At 40.8% G+C, this 23,409-nt stretch overlaps 28 non-coding genes across 28 annotated transcripts; all 28 read left to right on the top strand.

Annotated features, from left to right (window-relative positions):
• The first annotated feature begins 465 nt into the window (after positions 1–465).
• TRNAK-UUU (transfer RNA lysine (anticodon UUU)) lies at positions 466–538 on the top strand. The gene has a single exon. It is a non-coding gene; the product is annotated as a tRNA-Lys (tRNA).
• Positions 539–1,306: 768 nt separating this feature from the next.
• On the top strand, positions 1,307–1,379 carry TRNAK-UUU (transfer RNA lysine (anticodon UUU)). The gene has a single exon. It is a non-coding gene; the product is annotated as a tRNA-Lys (tRNA).
• A 766-nt stretch (positions 1,380–2,145) lies between these two features.
• On the top strand, positions 2,146–2,218 carry TRNAK-UUU (transfer RNA lysine (anticodon UUU)). Its single transcript has one exon. It is a non-coding gene; the product is annotated as a tRNA-Lys (tRNA).
• Positions 2,219–2,986: 768 nt separating this feature from the next.
• On the top strand, positions 2,987–3,059 carry TRNAK-UUU (transfer RNA lysine (anticodon UUU)). The gene has a single exon. It is a non-coding gene; the product is annotated as a tRNA-Lys (tRNA).
• Positions 3,060–3,828: 769 nt separating this feature from the next.
• TRNAK-UUU (transfer RNA lysine (anticodon UUU)) lies at positions 3,829–3,901 on the top strand. Its single transcript has one exon. It is a non-coding gene; the product is annotated as a tRNA-Lys (tRNA).
• A 768-nt stretch (positions 3,902–4,669) lies between these two features.
• On the top strand, positions 4,670–4,742 carry TRNAK-UUU (transfer RNA lysine (anticodon UUU)). The gene has a single exon. It is a non-coding gene; the product is annotated as a tRNA-Lys (tRNA).
• Positions 4,743–5,509: 767 nt separating this feature from the next.
• Positions 5,510–5,582, top strand: TRNAK-UUU (transfer RNA lysine (anticodon UUU)). Its single transcript has one exon. It is a non-coding gene; the product is annotated as a tRNA-Lys (tRNA).
• Positions 5,583–6,350: 768 nt separating this feature from the next.
• TRNAK-UUU (transfer RNA lysine (anticodon UUU)) lies at positions 6,351–6,423 on the top strand. Its single transcript has one exon. It is a non-coding gene; the product is annotated as a tRNA-Lys (tRNA).
• A 767-nt stretch (positions 6,424–7,190) lies between these two features.
• TRNAK-UUU (transfer RNA lysine (anticodon UUU)) lies at positions 7,191–7,263 on the top strand. Its single transcript has one exon. It is a non-coding gene; the product is annotated as a tRNA-Lys (tRNA).
• Positions 7,264–8,032: 769 nt separating this feature from the next.
• TRNAK-UUU (transfer RNA lysine (anticodon UUU)) lies at positions 8,033–8,105 on the top strand. Its single transcript has one exon. It is a non-coding gene; the product is annotated as a tRNA-Lys (tRNA).
• Positions 8,106–8,873: 768 nt separating this feature from the next.
• TRNAK-UUU (transfer RNA lysine (anticodon UUU)) lies at positions 8,874–8,946 on the top strand. The gene has a single exon. It is a non-coding gene; the product is annotated as a tRNA-Lys (tRNA).
• Positions 8,947–9,714: 768 nt separating this feature from the next.
• On the top strand, positions 9,715–9,787 carry TRNAK-UUU (transfer RNA lysine (anticodon UUU)). Its single transcript has one exon. It is a non-coding gene; the product is annotated as a tRNA-Lys (tRNA).
• Positions 9,788–10,553: 766 nt separating this feature from the next.
• TRNAK-UUU (transfer RNA lysine (anticodon UUU)) lies at positions 10,554–10,626 on the top strand. The gene has a single exon. It is a non-coding gene; the product is annotated as a tRNA-Lys (tRNA).
• A 768-nt stretch (positions 10,627–11,394) lies between these two features.
• Positions 11,395–11,467, top strand: TRNAK-UUU (transfer RNA lysine (anticodon UUU)). The gene has a single exon. It is a non-coding gene; the product is annotated as a tRNA-Lys (tRNA).
• Positions 11,468–12,235: 768 nt separating this feature from the next.
• On the top strand, positions 12,236–12,308 carry TRNAK-UUU (transfer RNA lysine (anticodon UUU)). Its single transcript has one exon. It is a non-coding gene; the product is annotated as a tRNA-Lys (tRNA).
• Positions 12,309–13,074: 766 nt separating this feature from the next.
• On the top strand, positions 13,075–13,147 carry TRNAK-UUU (transfer RNA lysine (anticodon UUU)). Its single transcript has one exon. It is a non-coding gene; the product is annotated as a tRNA-Lys (tRNA).
• Positions 13,148–13,915: 768 nt separating this feature from the next.
• TRNAK-UUU (transfer RNA lysine (anticodon UUU)) lies at positions 13,916–13,988 on the top strand. The gene has a single exon. It is a non-coding gene; the product is annotated as a tRNA-Lys (tRNA).
• A 768-nt stretch (positions 13,989–14,756) lies between these two features.
• On the top strand, positions 14,757–14,829 carry TRNAK-UUU (transfer RNA lysine (anticodon UUU)). The gene has a single exon. It is a non-coding gene; the product is annotated as a tRNA-Lys (tRNA).
• A 769-nt stretch (positions 14,830–15,598) lies between these two features.
• TRNAK-UUU (transfer RNA lysine (anticodon UUU)) lies at positions 15,599–15,671 on the top strand. The gene has a single exon. It is a non-coding gene; the product is annotated as a tRNA-Lys (tRNA).
• A 768-nt stretch (positions 15,672–16,439) lies between these two features.
• Positions 16,440–16,512, top strand: TRNAK-UUU (transfer RNA lysine (anticodon UUU)). Its single transcript has one exon. It is a non-coding gene; the product is annotated as a tRNA-Lys (tRNA).
• A 767-nt stretch (positions 16,513–17,279) lies between these two features.
• Positions 17,280–17,352, top strand: TRNAK-UUU (transfer RNA lysine (anticodon UUU)). The gene has a single exon. It is a non-coding gene; the product is annotated as a tRNA-Lys (tRNA).
• Positions 17,353–18,120: 768 nt separating this feature from the next.
• Positions 18,121–18,193, top strand: TRNAK-UUU (transfer RNA lysine (anticodon UUU)). The gene has a single exon. It is a non-coding gene; the product is annotated as a tRNA-Lys (tRNA).
• Positions 18,194–18,960: 767 nt separating this feature from the next.
• On the top strand, positions 18,961–19,033 carry TRNAK-UUU (transfer RNA lysine (anticodon UUU)). Its single transcript has one exon. It is a non-coding gene; the product is annotated as a tRNA-Lys (tRNA).
• A 769-nt stretch (positions 19,034–19,802) lies between these two features.
• Positions 19,803–19,875, top strand: TRNAK-UUU (transfer RNA lysine (anticodon UUU)). Its single transcript has one exon. It is a non-coding gene; the product is annotated as a tRNA-Lys (tRNA).
• A 768-nt stretch (positions 19,876–20,643) lies between these two features.
• On the top strand, positions 20,644–20,716 carry TRNAK-UUU (transfer RNA lysine (anticodon UUU)). Its single transcript has one exon. It is a non-coding gene; the product is annotated as a tRNA-Lys (tRNA).
• Positions 20,717–21,484: 768 nt separating this feature from the next.
• Positions 21,485–21,557, top strand: TRNAK-UUU (transfer RNA lysine (anticodon UUU)). Its single transcript has one exon. It is a non-coding gene; the product is annotated as a tRNA-Lys (tRNA).
• A 766-nt stretch (positions 21,558–22,323) lies between these two features.
• On the top strand, positions 22,324–22,396 carry TRNAK-UUU (transfer RNA lysine (anticodon UUU)). The gene has a single exon. It is a non-coding gene; the product is annotated as a tRNA-Lys (tRNA).
• Positions 22,397–23,164: 768 nt separating this feature from the next.
• TRNAK-UUU (transfer RNA lysine (anticodon UUU)) lies at positions 23,165–23,237 on the top strand. The gene has a single exon. It is a non-coding gene; the product is annotated as a tRNA-Lys (tRNA).
• Positions 23,238–23,409: the final 172 nt, after the last annotated feature.

Below are 23,409 nucleotides of genomic sequence, written 5' to 3'. Positions count from 1 at the left end.
ACAGCACCTTTTTTGCATCTGGTCTCCTTTCCTTCCTCATGTAATCATTTAGAAGTGAAATCCACTTTTTTAAGGCTGGGCTTCTGTTGCAATATAACTTTTCAAAATGTTTTCCAATTGACTGAAACTCCATTGCACAAAACGAGCATGTCATTAATCGTCGATTTAGAGTGGACTGCATTGCCCAGTGTGTGCATTGAGGAGCACATGTTCGTCTTTACTGGGGAGCAAGTTTGCACTCATGAATGTGGCAAAACATTCAAATCCGTTAGTGGGTGAACATTAAAGTCCTAGATGCTGCAAATCTCTATATCTGGATACGGAATGACTGAAAAAAGTTATGTCTCCAGTGTCAAAATGTGTGTAATGCACTAGTAATTCATTTCCTTTATTGACCAGTGAGGTAGCCATGTATGGAGGTGCTGTAGAGTGAAAATCAAGTTTCAAATGGGCAGTGATCCTTGTGCCTGGATAGCTCAGTCGGTAGAGCATCAGACTTTTAATCTGAGGGTCCAGGGTTCAAGTCCCTGTTCAGGCGTACCTTTGCTTCTTTTACAAAAAATTAAGCAGGAAATATGAATTGCTCATTCTAATATGTGCTATTTCTGATGGCATCGCAACCTTGGGCAATATGACTCTAAGGTAGTGGAGTCCAGAGTTCTTGGATGCTTTGTCAACATTTCAAGCCTGACTGTGCTTCTAAATAGCATGAAACAGCAATCTTTGTACAAAGTTTTAATATTGGGGAGACAGATTGGTCGAAAAAAAAGCAGACAGGCGCTGCTGAGATTCGAACTCAGGATCTCCTGTTTACTAGACAGGCGCTTTAACCAACTAAGCCACAGCACCTTTTTTGCATCTGGTCTCCTTTCGTTCCTCATGTAATCATTTAGAAGCGAAATCCACTTTTTTAAGGCTGGGCTTCTGTTGCAATATAACTTTTCAAAATGTTTTCCAATTGACTGAAACTCCATTGCACAAAACGAGCATGTCATTAATCGTCGATTTAGAGTGGACTGCATTGCCCAGTGTGTGCATTGAGGAGCACATGTTCGTCTTTACTGGGGAGCAAGTTTGCACTCATGAATGTGGCAAAACATTCAAATCCGTAAGTGGGTGAACATTAAAGTCCTAGATGCTGCAAATCTCTATATCTGGATACGGAATGACTGAAAAAAGTTATGTCTCCAGTGTCAAAATGTGTGTAATGCACTAGTAATTCATTTCCTTTATTGACCAGTGAGGTAGCCATGTATGGAGGTGCTGTAGAGTGAAAATCAAGTTTCAAATGGGCAGTGATCCCTGTGCCTGGATAGCTCAGTCGGTAGAGCATCAGACTTTTAATCTGAGGGTCCAGGGTTCAAGTCCCTGTTCAGGCGTATCTTTGCTTCTTTTACAAAAAATTTAGCAGGAAATATGAATTGCTCATTCTAATATGTGCTATTTCTGATGGCATCGCAACCTTGGGCAATATGACTCTAAGGTAGTGGAGTCCAGAATTCTTGGATGCTTTGCCAACATTTCAAGCCTGACTATGCTTCTAAATAGCATGAAATAATCTTTGTACAAAGTTTTAATATTGGGGAGACAGATTGGTCAAAAAAAAAGCAGACAGGCGCTGCTGAGATTCGAACTCAGGATCTCCAGTTTACTAGACAGGCGCTTTAACCAACTAAGCCACAGCACCTCTTTTGCATCTGATCTCCTGTCCTTCCTCATGTAATCATTTAGAAGTGAAATCCACTTTTTTTAAGGCTGGGCTTCTGTTGCAATATAACTTTACAAAATGTTTTCCAATTGACTGAAACTCCATTGCACAAAACGAGCATGTCATTAATCGTTGATTTAGAGTGGACTGCATTGCCCAGTGTGTGTATTGAGGAGCACATGTTCGCCTTTACTGGGGAGCAATTTTGCACTCATGAATGTGGCAAAACATTCAAATCCGTAAGTGGGTGAACATTAAAGTCCTAGATGCTGCAAATCTCTATATCTGGATACGGAATGACTGAAAAAAGTTATGTCTCCAGTGTCAAAATGTGTGTAATGCACTAGTAATTCATTTCCTTTATTGACCAGTGAGGTAGCCATGTATGGAGGTGCTGTAGAGTGAAAATCAAGTTTCAAATGGGCAGTGATCCTTGTGCCTGGATAGCTCAGTCGGTAGAGCATCAGACTTTTAATCTGAGGGTCCAGGGTTCAAGTCCCTGTTCAGGCGTACCATTGCTTCTTTTACAAAAAATTAAGCAGGAAATATGAATTGCTCATTCTAATATGTGCTATTTCTGATGGCATCGCAACCTTGGGCAATATGACTCTAAGGTAGTGGAGTCCAGAGTTCTTGGATGCTTTGCCAACATTTCAAGCCTGACAGTGCTTCTAAATAGCATGAAACAGCAATCTTTGTACAAAGTTTTAATATTGGGGAGACAGATTGGTCGAAAAAAAAGCAGACAGGCGCTGCTGAGATTCGAACTCAGGATCTCCTGTTTACTAGACAGGCGCTTTAACCAACTAAGCCACAGCACCCTTTTTGCATCTGGTCTCCTTTCCTTCCTCATGTAATCATTTAGAAGTGAAATCCACTTTTTTAAGGCTGGGCTTCTGTTGCAATATAACTTTTCAAAATGTTTTCCAATTGACTGAAACTCCATTGCACAAAACGAGCATGTCATTAATCGTCGATTTAGAGTGGACTGCATTGCCCAGTGTGTGCATTGAGGAGCACATGTTCGTCTTTACTGGGGAGCAAGTTTGCACTCATGAATGTGGCAAAACATTCAAATCCGTAAGTGGGTGAACATTAAAGTCCTAGATGCTGCAAATCTCTATATCTGGATACGGAATGACTGAAAAAAGTTATGTCTCCAGTGTCAAAATGTGTGTAATGCACTAGTAATTCATTTCCTTTATTGACCAGTGAGGTAGCCATGTATGGAGGTGCTGTAGAGTGAAAATCAAGTTTCAAATGGGCAGTGATCCCTGTGCCTGGATAGCTCAGTCGGTAGAGCATCAGACTTTTAATCTGAGGGTCCAGGGTTCAAGTCCCTGTTCAGGCGTATCTTTGCTACTTTTACAAAAAATTTAGCAGGAAATATGAATTGCTCATTCTAATATGTGCTATTTCTGATGGCATCGCAACCTTGGGCAATATGACTCTAAGGTAGTGGAGTCCAGAATTCTTGGATGCTTTGCCAACATTTCAAGCCTGACTGTGCTTCTAAATAGCATGAAATAACAATCTTTGTACAAAGTTTTAATATTGGGGAGACAGATTGGTCGAAAAAAAAGCAGAGAGGGGCTGTTGAGATTCGAACTCAGGATCTCCTGTTTACTAGACAGGCGCTTTAACCAACTAAGCCACAGCACCTCTTTTGCATCTGATCTCCTTTCCTTCCTCATGTAATCATTTAGAAGTGAAATCCACTTTTTTTAAGGCTGGGCTTCTGTTGCAATATAACTTTACAAAATGTTTTCCAATTGACTGAAACTCCATTGCACAAAACGAGCATGTCATTAATCGTTGATTTAGAGTGGACTGCATTGCCCAGTGTGTGTATTGAGGAGCACATGTTCGCCTTTACTGGGGAGCAATTTTGCACTCATGAATGTGGCAAAACATTCAAATCCGTAAGTGGGTGAACATTAAAGTCCTAGATGCTGCAAATCTCTATATCTGGATACGGAATGACTGAAAAAAGTTATGTCTCCAGTGTCAAAATGTGTGCAATGCACTAGTAATTCATTTCCTTTATTGACCAGTGAGGTAGCCATGTATGGAGGTGCTGTAGAGTGAAAATCAAGTTTCAAATGGGCAGTGATCCCTGTGCCTGGATAGCTCAGTCGGTAGAGCATCAGACTTTTAATCTGAGGGTCCAGGGTTCAAGTCCCTGTTCAGGCGTATCTTTGCTTCTTTTACAAAAAATTTAGCAGGAAATATGAATTGCTCATTCTAATATGTGCTATTTCTGATGGCATCGCAACCTTGGGCAATATGACTCTAAGGTAGTGGAGTCCAGAGTTCTTGGATGCTTTGCCAACATTTCAAGCCTGACTGTGCTTCTAAATAGCATGAAACAGCAATCTTTGTACAAAGTTTTAATATTGGGGAGACAGATTGGTCGAAAAAAAAGCAGACAGGCGCTGCTGAGATTCGAACTCAGGATCTCCTGTTTACTAGACAGGCGCTTTAACCAACTAAGCCACAGCACCTTTTTTGCATCTGGTCTCCTTTCCTTCCTCATGTAATCAATCAGAAGTGAAATCCACTTTTTTAAGGCTGGGCTTCTGTTGCAATATAACTTTTCAAAATGTTTTCCAATTGACTGAAACTCCATTGCACAAAACGAGCATGTCATTAATCGTCGATTTAGAGTGGACTGCATTGCCCAGTGTGTGCATTGAGGAGCACATGTTCGTCTTTACTGGGGAGCAAGTTTGCACTCATGAATGTGGCAAAACATTCAAATCCGTAAGTGGGTGAACATTAAAGTCCTAGATGCTGCAAATCTCTATATCTGGATACGGAATGACTGAAAAAAGTTATGTCTCCAGTGTCAAAATGTGTGTAATGCACTAGTAATTCATTTCCTTTATTGACCAGTGAGGTAGCCATGTATGGAGGTGCTGTAGAGTGAAAATCAAGTTTCAAATGGGCAGTGATCCCTGTGCCTGGATAGCTCAGTCGGTAGAGCATCAGACTTTTAATCTGAGGGTCCAGGGTTCAAGTCCCTGTTCAGGCGTACCTTTGCTTCTTTTACAAAAAATTAAGCAGGAAATATGAATTGCTCATTCTAATATGTGCTATTTCTGATGGCATCGCAACCTTGGGCAATATGACTCTAAGGTAGTGGAGTCCAGAGTTCTTGGATGCTTTGCCAACATATCAAGCCTGACTGTGCTTCTAAATAGCATGAAATAGCAATCTTTGTACAAAGTTTTAATATTGGGGAGACAGATTGGTCGAAAAAAAGCAGACAGGCGCTGCTGAGATTCGAACTCAGGATCTCCTGTTTACTAGACAGGCGCTTTAACCAACTAAGCCACAGCACCTTTTTTGCATCTGGTCTCCTTTCCTTCCTCATGTAATCATTTAGAAGTGAAATCCACTTTTTTAAGGCTGGGCTTCTGTTGCAATATAACTTTTCAAAATGTTTTCCAATTGACTGAAACTCCATTGCACAAAACGAGCATGTCATTAATCGTCGATTTAGAGTGGACTGCATTGCCCAGTGTGTGCATTGAGGAGCACATGTTCGTCTTTACTGGGGAGCAAGTTTGCACTCATTAATGTGGCAAAACATTCAAATCCGTAAGTGGGTGAACATTAAAGTCCTAGATGCTGCAAATCTCTATATCTGGATACGGAATGACTGAAAAAAGTTATGTCTCCAGTGTCAAAATGTGTGTAATGCACTAGTAATTCATTTCCTTTATTGACCAGTGAGGTAGCCATGTATGGAGGTGCTGTAGAGTGAAAATCAAGTTTCAAATGGGCAGTGATCCCCGTGCCTGGATAGCTCAGTCGGTAGAGCATCAGACTTTTAATCTGAGGGTCCAGGGTTCAAGTCCCTGTTCAGGCGTATCTTTGCTTCTTTTACAAAAAATTTAGCAGGAAATATGAATTGCTCATTCTAATATGTGCTATTTCTGATGGCATCGCAACCTTGGGCAATATGACTCTAAGGTAGTGGAGTCCAGAATTCTTGGATGCTTTGCCAACATTTCAAGCCTGACTGTGCTTCTAAATAGCATGAAATAACAATCTTTGTACAAAGTTTTAATATTGGGGAGACAGATTGGTCGAAAAAAAAGCAGACAGGCGCTGCTGAGATTCGAACTCAGGATCTCCAGTTTACTAGACAGGCGCTTTAACCAACTAAGCCACAGCACCTCTTTTGCATCTGATCTCCTGTCCTTCCTCATGTAATCATTTAGAAGTGAAATCCACTTTTTTTAAGGCTGGGCTTCTGTTGCAATATAACTTTACAAAATGTTTTCCAATTGACTGAAACTCCATTGCACAAAACGAGCATGTCATTAATCGTCGATTTAGAGTGGACTGCATTGCCCAGTGTGTGCATTGAGGAGCACATGTTCGCCTTTACTGGGGAGCAATTTTGCACTCATGAATGTGGCAAAACATTCAAATCCGTAAGTGGGTGAACATTAAAGTCCTAGATGCTGCAAATCTCTATATCTGGATACGGAATGACTGAAAAAAGTTATGTCTCCAGTGTCAAAATGTGTGTAATGCACTAGTAATTCATTTCCTTTATTGACCAGTGAGGTAGCCATGTATGGAGGTGCTGTAGAGTGAAAATCAAGTTTCAAATGGCAGTGATCCATCTGCCTGGATAGCTCAGTCGGTAGAGCATCAGACTTTTAATCTGAGGGTCCAGGGTTCAAGTCCCTGTTCAGGCGTACCTTTGCTTCTTTTACAAAAAATTAAGCAGGAAATATGAATTGCTCATTCTAATATGTGCTATTTCTGATGGCATCGCAACCTTGGGCAATATGACTCTAAGGTAGTGGAGTCCAGAGTTCTTGGATGCTTTGCCAACATATCAAGCCTGACTGTGCTTCTAAATAGCATGAAATAGCAATCTTTGTACAAAGTTTTAATATTGGGGAGACAGATTGGTCGAAAAAAAGCAGACAGGCGCTGCTGAGATTCGAACTCAGGATCTCCTGTTTACTAGACAGGCGCTTTAACCAACTAAGCCACAGCACCTTTTTTGCATCTGGTCTCCTTTCCTTCCTCATGTAATCATTTAGAAGTGAAATCCACTTTTTTAAGGCTGGACTTCTGTTGCAATATAACTTTTCAAAATGTTTTCCAATTGACTGAAACTCCATTGCACAAAACGAGCATGTCATTAATCGTCGATTTAGAGTGGACTGCATTGCCCAGTGTGTGCATTGAGGAGCACATGTTCGTCTTTACTGGGGAGCAAGTTTGCACTCATGAATGTGGCAAAACATTCAAATCCGTAAGTGGGTGAACATTAAAGTCCTAGATGCTGCAAATCTCTATATCTGGATACGTAATGACTGAAAAAAGTTATGTCTCCAGTGTCAAAATGTGTGTAATGCACTAGTAATTCATTTCCTTTATTGACCAGTGAGGTAGCCATGTATGGAGGTGCTGTAGAGTGAAAATCAAGTTTCAAATGGGCAGTGATCCCTGTGCCTGGATAGCTCAGTCGGTAGAGCATCAGACTTTTAATCTGAGGGTCCAGGGTTCAAGTCCCTGTTCAGGCGTATCTTTGCTTCTTTTACAAAAAATTTAGCAGGAAATATGAATTGCTCATTCTAATATGTGCTATTTCTGATGGCATCGCAACCTTGGGCAATATGACTCTAAGGTAGTGGAGTCCAGAATTCTTGGATGCTTTGCCAACATTTCAAGCCTGACTGTGCTTCTAAATAGCATGAAATAACAATCTTTGTACAAAGTTTTAATATTGGGGAGACAGATTGGTCGAAAAAAAAGCAGACAGGCGCTGCTGAGATTCAAACTCAGGATCTCCAGTTTACTAGACAGGCGCTTTAACCAACTAAGCCACAAAACCTCTTTGGCATCTGATCTCCTGTCCTTCCTCATGTAATCATTTAGAAGTGAAATCCACTTTTTTTAAGGCTGGGCTTCTGTTGCAATATAACTTTACAAAATGTTTTCCAATTGACTGAAACTCCAATGCACAAAACGAGCATGTCATTAATCGTTGATTTAGAGTGGACTTCATTGCCCAGTGTGTGTATTGAGGAGCACATGTTCGCCTTTACTGGGGAGCAATTTTGCACTCATGAATGTGGCAAAACATTCAAATCCGTAAGTGGGTGAACATTAAAGTCCTAGATGCTGCAAATCTCTATATCTGGATACGGAATGACTGAAAAAAGTTATGTCTCCAGTGTCAAAATGTGTGTAATGCACTAGTAATTCATTTCCTTTATTGACCAGTGAGGTAGCCATGTATGGAGGTGCTGTAGAGTGAAAATCAAGTTTCAAATGGGCAGTGATCTTTGTGCCTGGATAGCTCAGTCGGTAGAGCATCAGACTTTTAATCTGAGGGTCCAGGGTTCAAGTCCCTGTTCAGGCGTACCTTTGCTTCTTTTACAAAAAATTAAGCAGGAAATATGAATTGCTCATTCTAATATGTGCTATTTCTGATGGCATCGCAACCTTGGGCAATATGATTCTAAGGTAGTGGAGTCCAGAGTTCTTGGATGCTTTGCCAACATTTCAAGCCTGACTGTGCTTCTAAATAGCATGAAATAGCAATCTTTGTACAAAGTTTTAATATTGGGGAGACAGATTGGTCGAAAAAAAAGCAGACAGGCGCTGCTGAGATTCGAACTCAGGATCTCCTGTTTACTAGACAGGCGCTTTAACCAACTAAGCCACAGCACCTTTTTTGCATCTGGTCTCCTTTCCTTCCTCATGTAATCATTTAGAAGTGAAATCCACTTTTTTAAGGCTGGGCTTCTGTTGCAATATAACTTTTCAAAATGTTTTCCAATTGACTGAAACTCCATTGCACAAAACGAGCATGTCATTAATCGTCGATTTAGAGTGGACTGCATTGCCCAGTGTGTGCATTGAGGAGCACATGTTCGTCTTTACTGGGGAGCAAGTTTGCACTCATGAATGTGGCAAAACATTCAAATCCGTTAGTGGGTGAACATTAAAGTCCTAGATGCTGCAAATCTCTATATCTGGATACGGAATGACTGAAAAAAGTTATGTCTCCAGTGTCAAAATGTGTGTAATGCACTAGTAATTCATTTCCTTTATTGACCAGTGAGGTAGCCATGTATGGAGGTGCTGTAGAGTGAAAATCAAGTTTCAAATGGGCAGTGATCCTTGTGCCTGGATAGCTCAGTCGGTAGAGCATCAGACTTTTAATCTGAGGGTCCAGGGTTCAAGTCCCTGTTCAGGCGTACCTTTGCTTCTTTTACAAAAAATTAAGCAGGAAATATGAATTGCTCATTCTAATATGTGCTATTTCTGATGGCATCGCAACCTTGGGCAATATGACTCTAAGGTAGTGGAGTCCAGAGTTCTTGGATGCTTTGTCAACATTTCAAGCCTGACTGTGCTTCTAAATAGCATGAAACAGCAATCTTTGTACAAAGTTTTAATATTGGGGAGACAGATTGGTCGAAAAAAAAGCAGACAGGCGCTGCTGAGATTCGAACTCAGGATCTCCTGTTTACTAGACAGGCGCTTTAACCAACTAAGCCACAGCACCTTTTTTGCATCTGGTCTCCTTTCCTTCCTCATGTAATCATTTAGAAGCGAAATCCACTTTTTTAAGGCTGGGCTTCTGTTGCAATATAACTTTTCAAAATGTTTTCCAATTGACTGAAACTCCATTGCACAAAACGAGCATGTCATTAATCGTCGATTTAGAGTGGACTGCATTGCCCAGTGTGTGCATTGAGGAGCACATGTTCGTCTTTACTGGGGAGCAAGTTTGCACTCATGAATGTGGCAAAACATTCAAATCCGTAAGTGGGTGAACATTAAAGTCCTAGATGCTGCAAATCTCTATATCTGGATACGGAATGACTGAAAAAAGTTATGTCTCCAGTGTCAAAATGTGTGTAATGCACTAGTAATTCATTTCCTTTATTGACCAGTGAGGTAGCCATGTATGGAGGTGCTGTAGAGTGAAAATCAAGTTTCAAATGGGCAGTGATCCCTGTGCCTGGATAGCTCAGTCGGTAGAGCATCAGACTTTTAATCTGAGGGTCCAGGGTTCAAGTCCCTGTTCAGGCGTATCTTTGCTTCTTTTACAAAAAATTTAGCAGGAAATATGAATTGCTCATTCTAATATGTGCTATTTCTGATGGCATCGCAACCTTGGGCAATATGACTCTAAGGTAGTGGAGTCCAGAATTCTTGGATGCTTTGCCAACATTTCAAGCCTGACTATGCTTCTAAATAGCATGAAATAATCTTTGTACAAAGTTTTAATATTGGGGAGACAGATTGGTCAAAAAAAAAGCAGACAGGCGCTGCTGAGATTCGAACTCAGGATCTCCAGTTTACTAGACAGGCGCTTTAACCAACTAAGCCACAGCACCTCTTTTGCATCTGATCTCCTGTCCTTCCTCATGTAATCATTTAGAAGTGAAATCCACTTTTTTTAAGGCTGGGCTTCTGTTGCAATATAACTTTACAAAATGTTTTCCAATTGACTGAAACTCCATTGCACAAAACGAGCATGTCATTAATCGTTGATTTAGAGTGGACTGCATTGCCCAGTGTGTGTATTGAGGAGCACATGTTCGCCTTTACTGGGGAGCAATTTTGCACTCATGAATGTGGCAAAACATTCAAATCCGTAAGTGGGTGAACATTAAAGTCCTAGATGCTGCAAATCTCTATATCTGGATACGGAATGACTGAAAAAAGTTATGTCTCCAGTGTCAAAATGTGTGTAATGCACTAGTAATTCATTTCCTTTATTGACCAGTGAGGTAGCCATGTATGGAGGTGCTGTAGAGTGAAAATCAAGTTTCAAATGGGCAGTGATCCTTGTGCCTGGATAGCTCAGTCGGTAGAGCATCAGACTTTTAATCTGAGGGTCCAGGGTTCAAGTCCCTGTTCAGGCGTACCATTGCTTCTTTTACAAAAAATTAAGCAGGAAATATGAATTGCTCATTCTAATATGTGCTATTTCTGATGGCATCGCAACCTTGGGCAATATGATTCTAAGGTAGTGGAGTCCAGAGTTCTTGGATGCTTTGCCAACATTTCAAGCCTGACTGTGCTTCTAAATAGCATGAAATAGCAATCTTTGTACAAAGTTTTAATATTGGGGAGACAGATTGGTCGAAAAAAAAGCAGACAGGCGCTGCTGAGATTCGAACTCAGGATCTCCTGTTTACTAGACAGGCGCTTTAACCAACTAAGCCACAGCACCTTTTTTGCATCTGGTCTCCTTTCCTTCCTCATGTAATCATTTAGAAGTGAAATCCACTTTTTTAAGGCTGGGCTTCTGTTGCAATATAACTTTTCAAAATGTTTTCCAATTGACTGAAACTCCATTGCACAAAACGAGCATGTCATTAATCGTCGATTTAGAGTGGACTGCATTGCCCAGTGTGTGCATTGAGGAGCACATGTTCGTCTTTACTGGGGAGCAAGTTTGCACTCATGAATGTGGCAAAACATTCAAATCCGTTAGTGGGTGAACATTAAAGTCCTAGATGCTGCAAATCTCTATATCTGGATACGGAATGACTGAAAAAAGTTATGTCTCCAGTGTCAAAATGTGTGTAATGCACTAGTAATTCATTTCCTTTATTGACCAGTGAGGTAGCCATGTATGGAGGTGCTGTAGAGTGAAAATCAAGTTTCAAATGGGCAGTGATCCTTGTGCCTGGATAGCTCAGTCGGTAGAGCATCAGACTTTTAATCTGAGGGTCCAGGGTTCAAGTCCCTGTTCAGGCGTACCTTTGCTTCTTTTACAAAAAATTAAGCAGGAAATATGAATTGCTCATTCTAATATGTGCTATTTCTGATGGCATCGCAACCTTGGGCAATATGACTCTAAGGTAGTGGAGTCCAGAGTTCTTGGATGCTTTGTCAACATTTCAAGCCTGACTGTGCTTCTAAATAGCATGAAACAGCAATCTTTGTACAAAGTTTTAATATTGGGGAGACAGATTGGTCGAAAAAAAAGCAGACAGGCGCTGCTGAGATTCGAACTCAGGATCTCCTGTTTACTAGACAGGCGCTTTAACCAACTAAGCCACAGCACCTTTTTTGCATCTGGTCTCCTTTCCTTCCTCATGTAATCATTTAGAAGCGAAATCCACTTTTTTAAGGCTGGGCTTCTGTTGCAATATAACTTTTCAAAATGTTTTCCAATTGACTGAAACTCCATTGCACAAAACGAGCATGTCATTAATCGTCGATTTAGAGTGGACTGCATTGCCCAGTGTGTGCATTGAGGAGCACATGTTCGTCTTTACTGGGGAGCAAGTTTGCACTCATGAATGTGGCAAAACATTCAAATCCGTAAGTGGGTGAACATTAAAGTCCTAGATGCTGCAAATCTCTATATCTGGATACGGAATGACTGAAAAAAGTTATGTCTCCAGTGTCAAAATGTGTGTAATGCACTAGTAATTCATTTCCTTTATTGACCAGTGAGGTAGCCATGTATGGAGGTGCTGTAGAGTGAAAATCAAGTTTCAAATGGGCAGTGATCCCTGTGCCTGGATAGCTCAGTCGGTAGAGCATCAGACTTTTAATCTGAGGGTCCAGGGTTCAAGTCCCTGTTCAGGCGTATCTTTGCTTCTTTTACAAAAAATTTAGCAGGAAATATGAATTGCTCATTCTAATATGTGCTATTTCTGATGGCATCGCAACCTTGGGCAATATGACTCTAAGGTAGTGGAGTCCAGAATTCTTGGATGCTTTGCCAACATTTCAAGCCTGACTATGCTTCTAAATAGCATGAAATAATCTTTGTACAAAGTTTTAATATTGGGGAGACAGATTGGTCAAAAAAAAAGCAGACAGGCGCTGCTGAGATTCGAACTCAGGATCTCCAGTTTACTAGACAGGCGCTTTAACCAACTAAGCCACAGCACCTCTTTTGCATCTGATCTCCTGTCCTTCCTCATGTAATCATTTAGAAGTGAAATCCACTTTTTTTAAGGCTGGGCTTCTGTTGCAATATAACTTTACAAAATGTTTTCCAATTGACTGAAACTCCATTGCACAAAACGAGCATGTCATTAATCGTTGATTTAGAGTGGACTGCATTGCCCAGTGTGTGTATTGAGGAGCACATGTTCGCCTTTACTGGGGAGCAATTTTGCACTCATGAATGTGGCAAAACATTCAAATCCGTAAGTGGGTGAACATTAAAGTCCTAGATGCTGCAAATCTCTATATCTGGATACGGAATGACTGAAAAAAGTTATGTCTCCAGTGTCAAAATGTGTGTAATGCACTAGTAATTCATTTCCTTTATTGACCAGTGAGGTAGCCATGTATGGAGGTGCTGTAGAGTGAAAATCAAGTTTCAAATGGGCAGTGATCCTTGTGCCTGGATAGCTCAGTCGGTAGAGCATCAGACTTTTAATCTGAGGGTCCAGGGTTCAAGTCCCTGTTCAGGCGTACCTTTGCTTCTTTTACAAAAAATTAAGCAGGAAATATGAATTGCTCATTCTAATATGTGCTATTTCTGATGGCATCGCAACCTTGGGCAATATGATTCTAAGGTAGTGGAGTCCAGAGTTCTTGGATGCTTTGCCAACATTTCAAGCCTGACTGTGCTTCTAAATAGCATGAAATAGCAATCTTTGTACAAAGTTTTAATATTGGGGAGACAGATTGGTCGAAAAAAAAGCAGACAGGCGCTGCTGAGATTCGAACTCAGGATCTCCTGTTTACTAGACAGGCGCTTTAACCAACTAAGCCACAGCACCTTTTTTGCATCTGGTCTCCTTTCCTTCCTCATGTAATCATTTAGAAGTGAAATCCACTTTTTTAAGGCTGGGCTTCTGTTGCAATATAACTTTTCAAAATGTTTTCCAATTGACTGAAACTCCATTGCACAAAACGAGCATGTCATTAATCGTCGATTTAGAGTGGACTGCATTGCCCAGTGTGTGCATTGAGGAGCACATGTTCGTCTTTACTGGGGAGCAAGTTTGCACTCATGAATGTGGCAAAACATTCAAATCCGTAAGTGGGTGAACATTAAAGTCCTAGATGCTGCAAATCTCTATATCTGGATACGGAATGACTGAAAAAAGTTATGTCTCCAGTGTCAAAATGTGTGTAATGCACTAGTAATTCATTTCCTTTATTGACCAGTGAGGTAGCCATGTATGGAGGTGCTGTAGAGTGAAAATCAAGTTTCAAATGGGCAGTGATCCTTGTGCCTGGATAGCTCAGTCGGTAGAGCATCAGACTTTTAATCTGAGGGTCCAGGGTTCAAGTCCCTGTTCAGGCGTACCATTGCTTCTTTTACAAAAAATTAAGCAGGAAATATGAATTGCTCATTCTAATATGTGCTATTTCTGATGGCATCGCAACCTTGGGCAATATGACTCTAAGGTAGTGGAGTCCAGAGTTCTTGGATGCTTTGCCAACATTTCAAGCCTGACAGTGCTTCTAAATAGCATGAAACAGCAATCTTTGTACAAAGTTTTAATATTGGGGAGACAGATTGGTCGAAAAAAAAGCAGACAGGCGCTGCTGAGATTCGAACTCAGGATCTCCTGTTTACTAGACAGGCGCTTTAACCAACTAAGCCACAGCACCCTTTTTGCATCTGGTCTCCTTTCCTTCCTCATGTAATCATTTAGAAGTGAAATCCACTTTTTTAAGGCTGGGCTTCTGTTGCAATATAACTTTTCAAAATGTTTTCCAATTGACTGAAACTCCATTGCACAAAACGAGCATGTCATTAATCGTCGATTTAGAGTGGACTGCATTGCCCAGTGTGTGCATTGAGGAGCACATGTTCGTCTTTACTGGGGAGCAAGTTTGCACTCATGAATGTGGCAAAACATTCAAATCCGTAAGTGGGTGAACATTAAAGTCCTAGATGCTGCAAATCTCTATATCTGGATACGGAATGACTGAAAAAAGTTATGTCTCCAGTGTCAAAATGTGTGTAATGCACTAGTAATTCATTTCCTTTATTGACCAGTGAGGTAGCCATGTATGGAGGTGCTGTAGAGTGAAAATCAAGTTTCAAATAGGCAGTGATCCCTGTGCCTGGATAGCTCAGTCGGTAGAGCATCAGACTTTTAATCTGAGGGTCCAGGGTTCAAGTCCCTGTTCAGGCGTATCTTTGCTACTTTTACAAAAAATTTAGCAGGAAATATGAATTGCTCATTCTAATATGTGCTATTTCTGATGGCATCGCAACCTTGGGCAATATGACTCTAAGGTAGTGGAGTCCAGAATTCTTGGATGCTTTGCCAACATTTCAAGCCTGACTGTGCTTCTAAATAGCATGAAATAACAATCTTTGTACAAAGTTTTAATATTGGGGAGACAGATTGGTCGAAAAAAAAGCAGAGAGGGGCTGTTGAGATTCGAACTCAGGATCTCCTGTTTACTAGACAGGCGCTTTAACCAACTAAGCCACAGCACCTCTTTTGCATCTGATCTCCTTTCCTTCCTCATGTAATCATTTAGAAGTGAAATCCACTTTTTTTAAGGCTGGGCTTCTGTTGCAATATAACTTTACAAAATGTTTTCCAATTGACTGAAACTCCATTGCACAAAACGAGCATGTCATTAATCGTTGATTTAGAGTGGACTGCATTGCCCAGTGTGTGTATTGAGGAGCACATGTTCGCCTTTACTGGGGAGCAATTTTGCACTCATGAATGTGGCAAAACATTCAAATCCGTAAGTGGGTGAACATTAAAGTCCTAGATGCTGCAAATCTCTATATCTGGATACGGAATGACTGAAAAAAGTTATGTCTCCAGTGTCAAAATGTGTGCAATGCACTAGTAATTCATTTCCTTTATTGACCAGTGAGGTAGCCATGTATGGAGGTGCTGTAGAGTGAAAATCAAGTTTCAAATGGGCAGTGATCCCTGTGCCTGGATAGCTCAGTCGGTAGAGCATCAGACTTTTAATCTGAGGGTCCAGGGTTCAAGTCCCTGTTCAGGCGTATCTTTGCTTCTTTTACAAAAAATTTAGCAGGAAATATGAATTGCTCATTCTAATATGTGCTATTTCTGATGGCATCGCAACCTTGGGCAATATGACTCTAAGGTAGTGGAGTCCAGAGTTCTTGGATGCTTTGCCAACATTTCAAGCCTGACTGTGCTTCTAAATAGCATGAAACAGCAATCTTTGTACAAAGTTTTAATATTGGGGAGACAGATTGGTCGAAAAAAAAGCAGACAGGCGCTGCTGAGATTCGAACTCAGGATCTCCTGTTTACTAGACAGGCGCTTTAACCAACTAAGCCACAGCACCTTTTTTGCATCTGGTCTCCTTTCCTTCCTCATGTAATCAATCAGAAGTGAAATCCACTTTTTTAAGGCTGGGCTTCTGTTGCAATATAACTTTTCAAAATGTTTTCCAATTGACTGAAACTCCATTGCACAAAACGAGCATGTCATTAATCGTCGATTTAGAGTGGACTGCATTGCCCAGTGTGTGCATTGAGGAGCACATGTTCGTCTTTACTGGGGAGCAAGTTTGCACTCATGAATGTGGCAAAACATTCAAATCCGTAAGTGGGTGAACATTAAAGTCCTAGATGCTGCAAATCTCTATATCTGGATACGGAATGACTGAAAAAAGTTATGTCTCCAGTGTCAAAATGTGTGTAATGCACTAGTAATTCATTTCCTTTATTGACCAGTGAGGTAGCCATGTATGGAGGTGCTGTAGAGTGAAAATCAAGTTTCAAATGGGCAGTGATCCCTGTGCCTGGATAGCTCAGTCGGTAGAGCATCAGACTTTTAATCTGAGGGTCCAGGGTTCAAGTCCCTGTTCAGGCGTACCTTTGCTTCTTTTACAAAAAATTAAGCAGGAAATATGAATTGCTCATTCTAATATGTGCTATTTCTGATGGCATCGCAACCTTGGGCAATATGACTCTAAGGTAGTGGAGTCCAGAGTTCTTGGATGCTTTGCCAACATATCAAGCCTGACTGTGCTTCTAAATAGCATGAAATAGCAATCTTTGTACAAAGTTTTAATATTGGGGAGACAGATTGGTCGAAAAAAAGCAGACAGGCGCTGCTGAGATTCGAACTCAGGATCTCCTGTTTACTAGACAGGCGCTTTAACCAACTAAGCCACAGCACCTTTTTTGCATCTGGTCTCCTTTCCTTCCTCATGTAATCATTTAGAAGTGAAATCCACTTTTTTAAGGCTGGGCTTCTGTTGCAATATAACTTTTCAAAATGTTTTCCAATTGACTGAAACTCCATTGCACAAAACGAGCATGTCATTAATCGTCGATTTAGAGTGGACTGCATTGCCCAGTGTGTGCATTGAGGAGCACATGTTCGTCTTTACTGGGGAGCAAGTTTGCACTCATTAATGTGGCAAAACATTCAAATCCGTAAGTGGGTGAACATTAAAGTCCTAGATGCTGCAAATCTCTATATCTGGATACGGAATGACTGAAAAAAGTTATGTCTCCAGTGTCAAAATGTGTGTAATGCACTAGTAATTCATTTCCTTTATTGACCAGTGAGGTAGCCATGTATGGAGGTGCTGTAGAGTGAAAATCAAGTTTCAAATGGGCAGTGATCCCCGTGCCTGGATAGCTCAGTCGGTAGAGCATCAGACTTTTAATCTGAGGGTCCAGGGTTCAAGTCCCTGTTCAGGCGTATCTTTGCTTCTTTTACAAAAAATTTAGCAGGAAATATGAATTGCTCATTCTAATATGTGCTATTTCTGATGGCATCGCAACCTTGGGCAATATGACTCTAAGGTAGTGGAGTCCAGAATTCTTGGATGCTTTGCCAACATTTCAAGCCTGACTGTGCTTCTAAATAGCATGAAATAACAATCTTTGTACAAAGTTTTAATATTGGGGAGACAGATTGGTCGAAAAAAAAGCAGACAGGCGCTGCTGAGATTCGAACTCAGGATCTCCAGTTTACTAGACAGGCGCTTTAACCAACTAAGCCACAGCACCTCTTTTGCATCTGATCTCCTGTCCTTCCTCATGTAATCATTTAGAAGTGAAATCCACTTTTTTTAAGGCTGGGCTTCTGTTGCAATATAACTTTACAAAATGTTTTCCAATTGACTGAAACTCCATTGCACAAAACGAGCATGTCATTAATCGTCGATTTAGAGTGGACTGCATTGCCCAGTGTGTGCATTGAGGAGCACATGTTCGCCTTTACTGGGGAGCAATTTTGCACTCATGAATGTGGCAAAACATTCAAATCCGTAAGTGGGTGAACATTAAAGTCCTAGATGCTGCAAATCTCTATATCTGGATACGGAATGACTGAAAAAAGTTATGTCTCCAGTGTCAAAATGTGTGTAATGCACTAGTAATTCATTTCCTTTATTGACCAGTGAGGTAGCCATGTATGGAGGTGCTGTAGAGTGAAAATCAAGTTTCAAATGGCAGTGATCCATCTGCCTGGATAGCTCAGTCGGTAGAGCATCAGACTTTTAATCTGAGGGTCCAGGGTTCAAGTCCCTGTTCAGGCGTACCTTTGCTTCTTTTACAAAAAATTAAGCAGGAAATATGAATTGCTCATTCTAATATGTGCTATTTCTGATGGCATCGCAACCTTGGGCAATATGACTCTAAGGTAGTGGAGTCCAGAGTTCTTGGATGCTTTGCCAACATATCAAGCCTGACTGTGCTTCTAAATAGCATGAAATAGCAATCTTTGTACAAAGTTTTAATATTGGGGAGACAGATTGGTCGAAAAAAAGCAGACAGGCGCTGCTGAGATTCGAACTCAGGATCTCCTGTTTACTAGACAGGCGCTTTAACCAACTAAGCCACAGCACCTTTTTTGCATCTGGTCTCCTTTCCTTCCTCATGTAATCATTTAGAAGTGAAATCCACTTTTTTAAGGCTGGACTTCTGTTGCAATATAACTTTTCAAAATGTTTTCCAATTGACTGAAACTCCATTGCACAAAACGAGCATGTCATTAATCGTCGATTTAGAGTGGACTGCATTGCCCAGTGTGTGCATTGAGGAGCACATGTTCGTCTTTACTGGGGAGCAAGTTTGCACTCATGAATGTGGCAAAACATTCAAATCCGTAAGTGGGTGAACATTAAAGTCCTAGATGCTGCAAATCTCTATATCTGGATACGTAATGACTGAAAAAAGTTATGTCTCCAGTGTCAAAATGTGTGTAATGCACTAGTAATTCATTTCCTTTATTGACCAGTGAGGTAGCCATGTATGGAGGTGCTGTAGAGTGAAAATCAAGTTTCAAATGGGCAGTGATCCCTGTGCCTGGATAGCTCAGTCGGTAGAGCATCAGACTTTTAATCTGAGGGTCCAGGGTTCAAGTCCCTGTTCAGGCGTATCTTTGCTTCTTTTACAAAAAATTTAGCAGGAAATATGAATTGCTCATTCTAATATGTGCTATTTCTGATGGCATCGCAACCTTGGGCAATATGACTCTAAGGTAGTGGAGTCCAGAATTCTTGGATGCTTTGCCAACATTTCAAGCCTGACTGTGCTTCTAAATAGCATGAAATAACAATCTTTGTACAAAGTTTTAATATTGGGGAGACAGATTGGTCGAAAAAAAAGCAGACAGGCGCTGCTGAGATTCAAACTCAGGATCTCCAGTTTACTAGACAGGCGCTTTAACCAACTAAGCCACAAAACCTCTTTGGCATCTGATCTCCTGTCCTTCCTCATGTAATCATTTAGAAGTGAAATCCACTTTTTTTAAGGCTGGGCTTCTGTTGCAATATAACTTTACAAAATGTTTTCCAATTGACTGAAACTCCAATGCACAAAACGAGCATGTCATTAATCGTTGATTTAGAGTGGACTTCATTGCCCAGTGTGTGTATTGAGGAGCACATGTTCGCCTTTACTGGGGAGCAATTTTGCACTCATGAATGTGGCAAAACATTCAAATCCGTAAGTGGGTGAACATTAAAGTCCTAGATGCTGCAAATCTCTATATCTGGATACGGAATGACTGAAAAAAGTTATGTCTCCAGTGTCAAAATGTGTGTAATGCACTAGTAATTCATTTCCTTTATTGACCAGTGAGGTAGCCATGTATGGAGGTGCTGTAGAGTGAAAATCAAGTTTCAAATGGGCAGTGATCTTTGTGCCTGGATAGCTCAGTCGGTAGAGCATCAGACTTTTAATCTGAGGGTCCAGGGTTCAAGTCCCTGTTCAGGCGTACCTTTGCTTCTTTTACAAAAAATTAAGCAGGAAATATGAATTGCTCATTCTAATATGTGCTATTTCTGATGGCATCGCAACCTTGGGCAATATGATTCTAAGGTAGTGGAGTCCAGAGTTCTTGGATGCTTTGCCAACATTTCAAGCCTGACTGTGCTTCTAAATAGCATGAAATAGCAATCTTTGTACAAAGTTTTAATATTGGGGAGACAGATTGGTCGAAAAAAAAGCAGACAGGCGCTGCTGAGATTGGAACTCAGGATCTCCTGTTTACTAGACAGGCGCTTTAACCAACTAAGCCACAGCACCTTTTTTGCATCTGGTCTCCTTTCCTTCCTCATGTAATCATTTAGAAGTGAAATCCACTTTTTTAAGGCTGGGCTTCTGTTGCAATATAACTTTTCAAAATGTTTTCCAATTGACTGAAACTCCATTGCACAAAACGAGCATGTCATTAATCGTCGATTTAGAGTGGACTGCATTGCCCAGTGTGTGCATTGAGGAGCACATGTTCGTCTTTACTGGGGAGCAAGTTTGCACTCATGAATGTGGCAAAACATTCAAATCCGTTAGTGGGTGAACATTAAAGTCCTAGATGCTGCAAATCTCTATATCTGGATACGGAATGACTGAAAAAAGTTATGTCTCCAGTGTCAAAATGTGTGTAATGCACTAGTAATTCATTTCCTTTATTGACCAGTGAGGTAGCCATGTATGGAGGTGCTGTAGAGTGAAAATCAAGTTTCAAATGGGCAGTGATCCTTGTGCCTGGATAGCTCAGTCGGTAGAGCATCAGACTTTTAATCTGAGGGTCCAGGGTTCAAGTCCCTGTTCAGGCGTACCTTTGCTTCTTTTACAAAAAATTAAGCAGGAAATATGAATTGCTCATTCTAATATGTGCTATTTCTGATGGCATCGCAACCTTGGGCAATATGACTCTAAGGTAGTGGAGTCCAGAGTTCTTGGATGCTTTGTCAACATTTCAAGCCTGACTGTGCTTCTAAATAGCATGAAACAGCAATCTTTGTACAAAGTTTTAATATTGGGGAGACAGATTGGTCGAAAAAAAAGCAGACAGGCGCTGCTGAGATTCGAACTCAGGATCTCCTGTTTACTAGACAGGCGCTTTAACCAACTAAGCCACAGCACCTTTTTTGCATCTGGTCTCCTTTCCTTCCTCATGTAATCATTTAGAAGCGAAATCCACTTTTTTAAGGCTGGGCTTCTGTTGCAATATAACTTTTCAAAATGTTTTCCAATTGACTGAAACTCCATTGCACAAAACGAGCATGTCATTAATCGTCGATTTAGAGTGGACTGCATTGCCCAGTGTGTGCATTGAGGAGCACATGTTCGTCTTTACTGGGGAGCAAGTTTGCACTCATGAATGTGGCAAAACATTCAAATCCGTAAGTGGGTGAACATTAAAGTCCTAGATGCTGCAAATCTCTATATCTGGATACGGAATGACTGAAAAAAGTTATGTCTCCAGTGTCAAAATGTGTGTAATGCACTAGTAATTCATTTCCTTTATTGACCAGTGAGGTAGCCATGTATGGAGGTGCTGTAGAGTGAAAATCAAGTTTCAAATGGGCAGTGATCCCTGTGCCTGGATAGCTCAGTCGGTAGAGCATCAGACTTTTAATCTGAGGGTCCAGGGTTCAAGTCCCTGTTCAGGCGTATCTTTGCTTCTTTTACAAAAAATTTAGCAGGAAATATGAATTGCTCATTCTAATATGTGCTATTTCTGATGGCATCGCAACCTTGGGCAATATGACTCTAAGGTAGTGGAGTCCAGAATTCTTGGATGCTTTGCCAACATTTCAAGCCTGACTATGCTTCTAAATAGCATGAAATAATCTTTGTACAAAGTTTTAATATTGGGGAGACAGATTGGTCAAAAAAAAAGCAGACAGGCGCTGCTGAGATTCGAACTCAGGATCTCCAGTTTACTAGACAGGCGCTTTAACCAACTAAGCCACAGCACCTCTTTTGCATCTGATCTCCTGTCCTTCCTCATGTAATCATTTAGAAGTGAAATCCACTTTTTTTAAGGCTGGGCTTCTGTTGCAATATAACTTTACAAAATGTTTTCCAATTGACTGAAACTCCATTGCACAAAACGAGCATGTCATTAATCGTTGATTTAGAGTGGACTGCATTGCCCAGTGTGTGTATTGAGGAGCACATGTTCGCCTTTACTGGGGAGCAATTTTGCACTCATGAATGTGGCAAAACATTCAAATCCGTAAGTGGGTGAACATTAAAGTCCTAGATGCTGCAAATCTCTATATCTGGATACGGAATGACTGAAAAAAGTTATGTCTCCAGTGTCAAAATGTGTGTAATGCACTAGTAATTCATTTCCTTTATTGACCAGTGAGGTAGCCATGTATGGAGGTGCTGTAGAGTGAAAATCAAGTTTCAAATGGGCAGTGATCCTTGTGCCTGGATAGCTCAGTCGGTAGAGCATCAGACTTTTAATCTGAGGGTCCAGGGTTCAAGTCCCTGTTCAGGCGTACCTTTGCTTCTTTTACAAAAAATTAAGCAGGAAATATGAATTGCTCATTCTAATATGTGCTATTTCTGATGGCATCGCAACCTTGGGCAATATGATTCTAAGGTAGTGGAGTCCAGAGTTCTTGGATGCTTTGCCAACATTTCAAGCCTGACTGTGCTTCTAAATAGCATGAAATAGCAATCTTTGTACAAAGTTTTAATATTGGGGAGACAGATTGGTCGAAAAAAAAGCAGACAGGCGCTGCTGAGATTCGAACTCAGGATCTCCTGTTTACTAGACAGGCGCTTTAACCAACTAAGCCACAGCACCTTTTTTGCATCTGGTCTCCTTTCCTTCCTCATGTAATCATTTAGAAGTGAAATCCACTTTTTTAAGGCTGGGCTTCTGTTGCAATATAACTTTTCAAAATGTTTTCCAATTGACTGAAACTCCATTGCACAAAACGAGCATGTCATTAATCGTCGATTTAGAGTGGACTGCATTGCCCAGTGTGTGCATTGAGGAGCACATGTTCGTCTTTACTGGGGAGCAAGTTTGCACTCATGAATGTGGCAAAACATTCAAATCCGTAAGTGGGTGAACATTAAAGTCCTAGATGCTGCAAATCTCTATATCTGGATACGGAATGACTGAAAAAAGTTATGTCTCCAGTGTCAAAATGTGTGTAATGCACTAGTAATTCATTTCCTTTATTGACCAGTGAGGTAGCCATGTATGGAGGTGCTGTAGAGTGAAAATCAAGTTTCAAATGGGCAGTGATCCCTGTGCCTGGATAGCTCAGTCGGTAGAGCATCAGACTTTTAATCTGAGGGTCCAGGGTTCAAGTCCCTGTTCAGGCGTATCTTTGCTTCTTTTACAAAAAATTTAGCAGGAAATATGAATTGCTCATTCTAATATGTGCTATTTCTGATGGCATCGCAACCTTGGGCAATATGACTCTAAGGTAGTGGAGTCCAGAATTCTTGGATGCTTTGCCAACATTTCAAGCCTGACTGTGCTTCTAAATAGCAT

This window comes from Ambystoma mexicanum, unplaced genomic scaffold (assembly GCF_040938575.1).
Source record: "Ambystoma mexicanum isolate Mex_15411 unplaced genomic scaffold, UKY_AmexF1_1 Mex_scaf1, whole genome shotgun sequence".
In the NCBI taxonomy this organism is placed as follows: Eukaryota; Metazoa; Chordata; class Amphibia; order Caudata; family Ambystomatidae; genus Ambystoma; species Ambystoma mexicanum.
The sequence above is the reverse complement of the archived record's forward strand: the minus strand, read 5'-3'. Positions and strand labels throughout refer to the sequence as shown.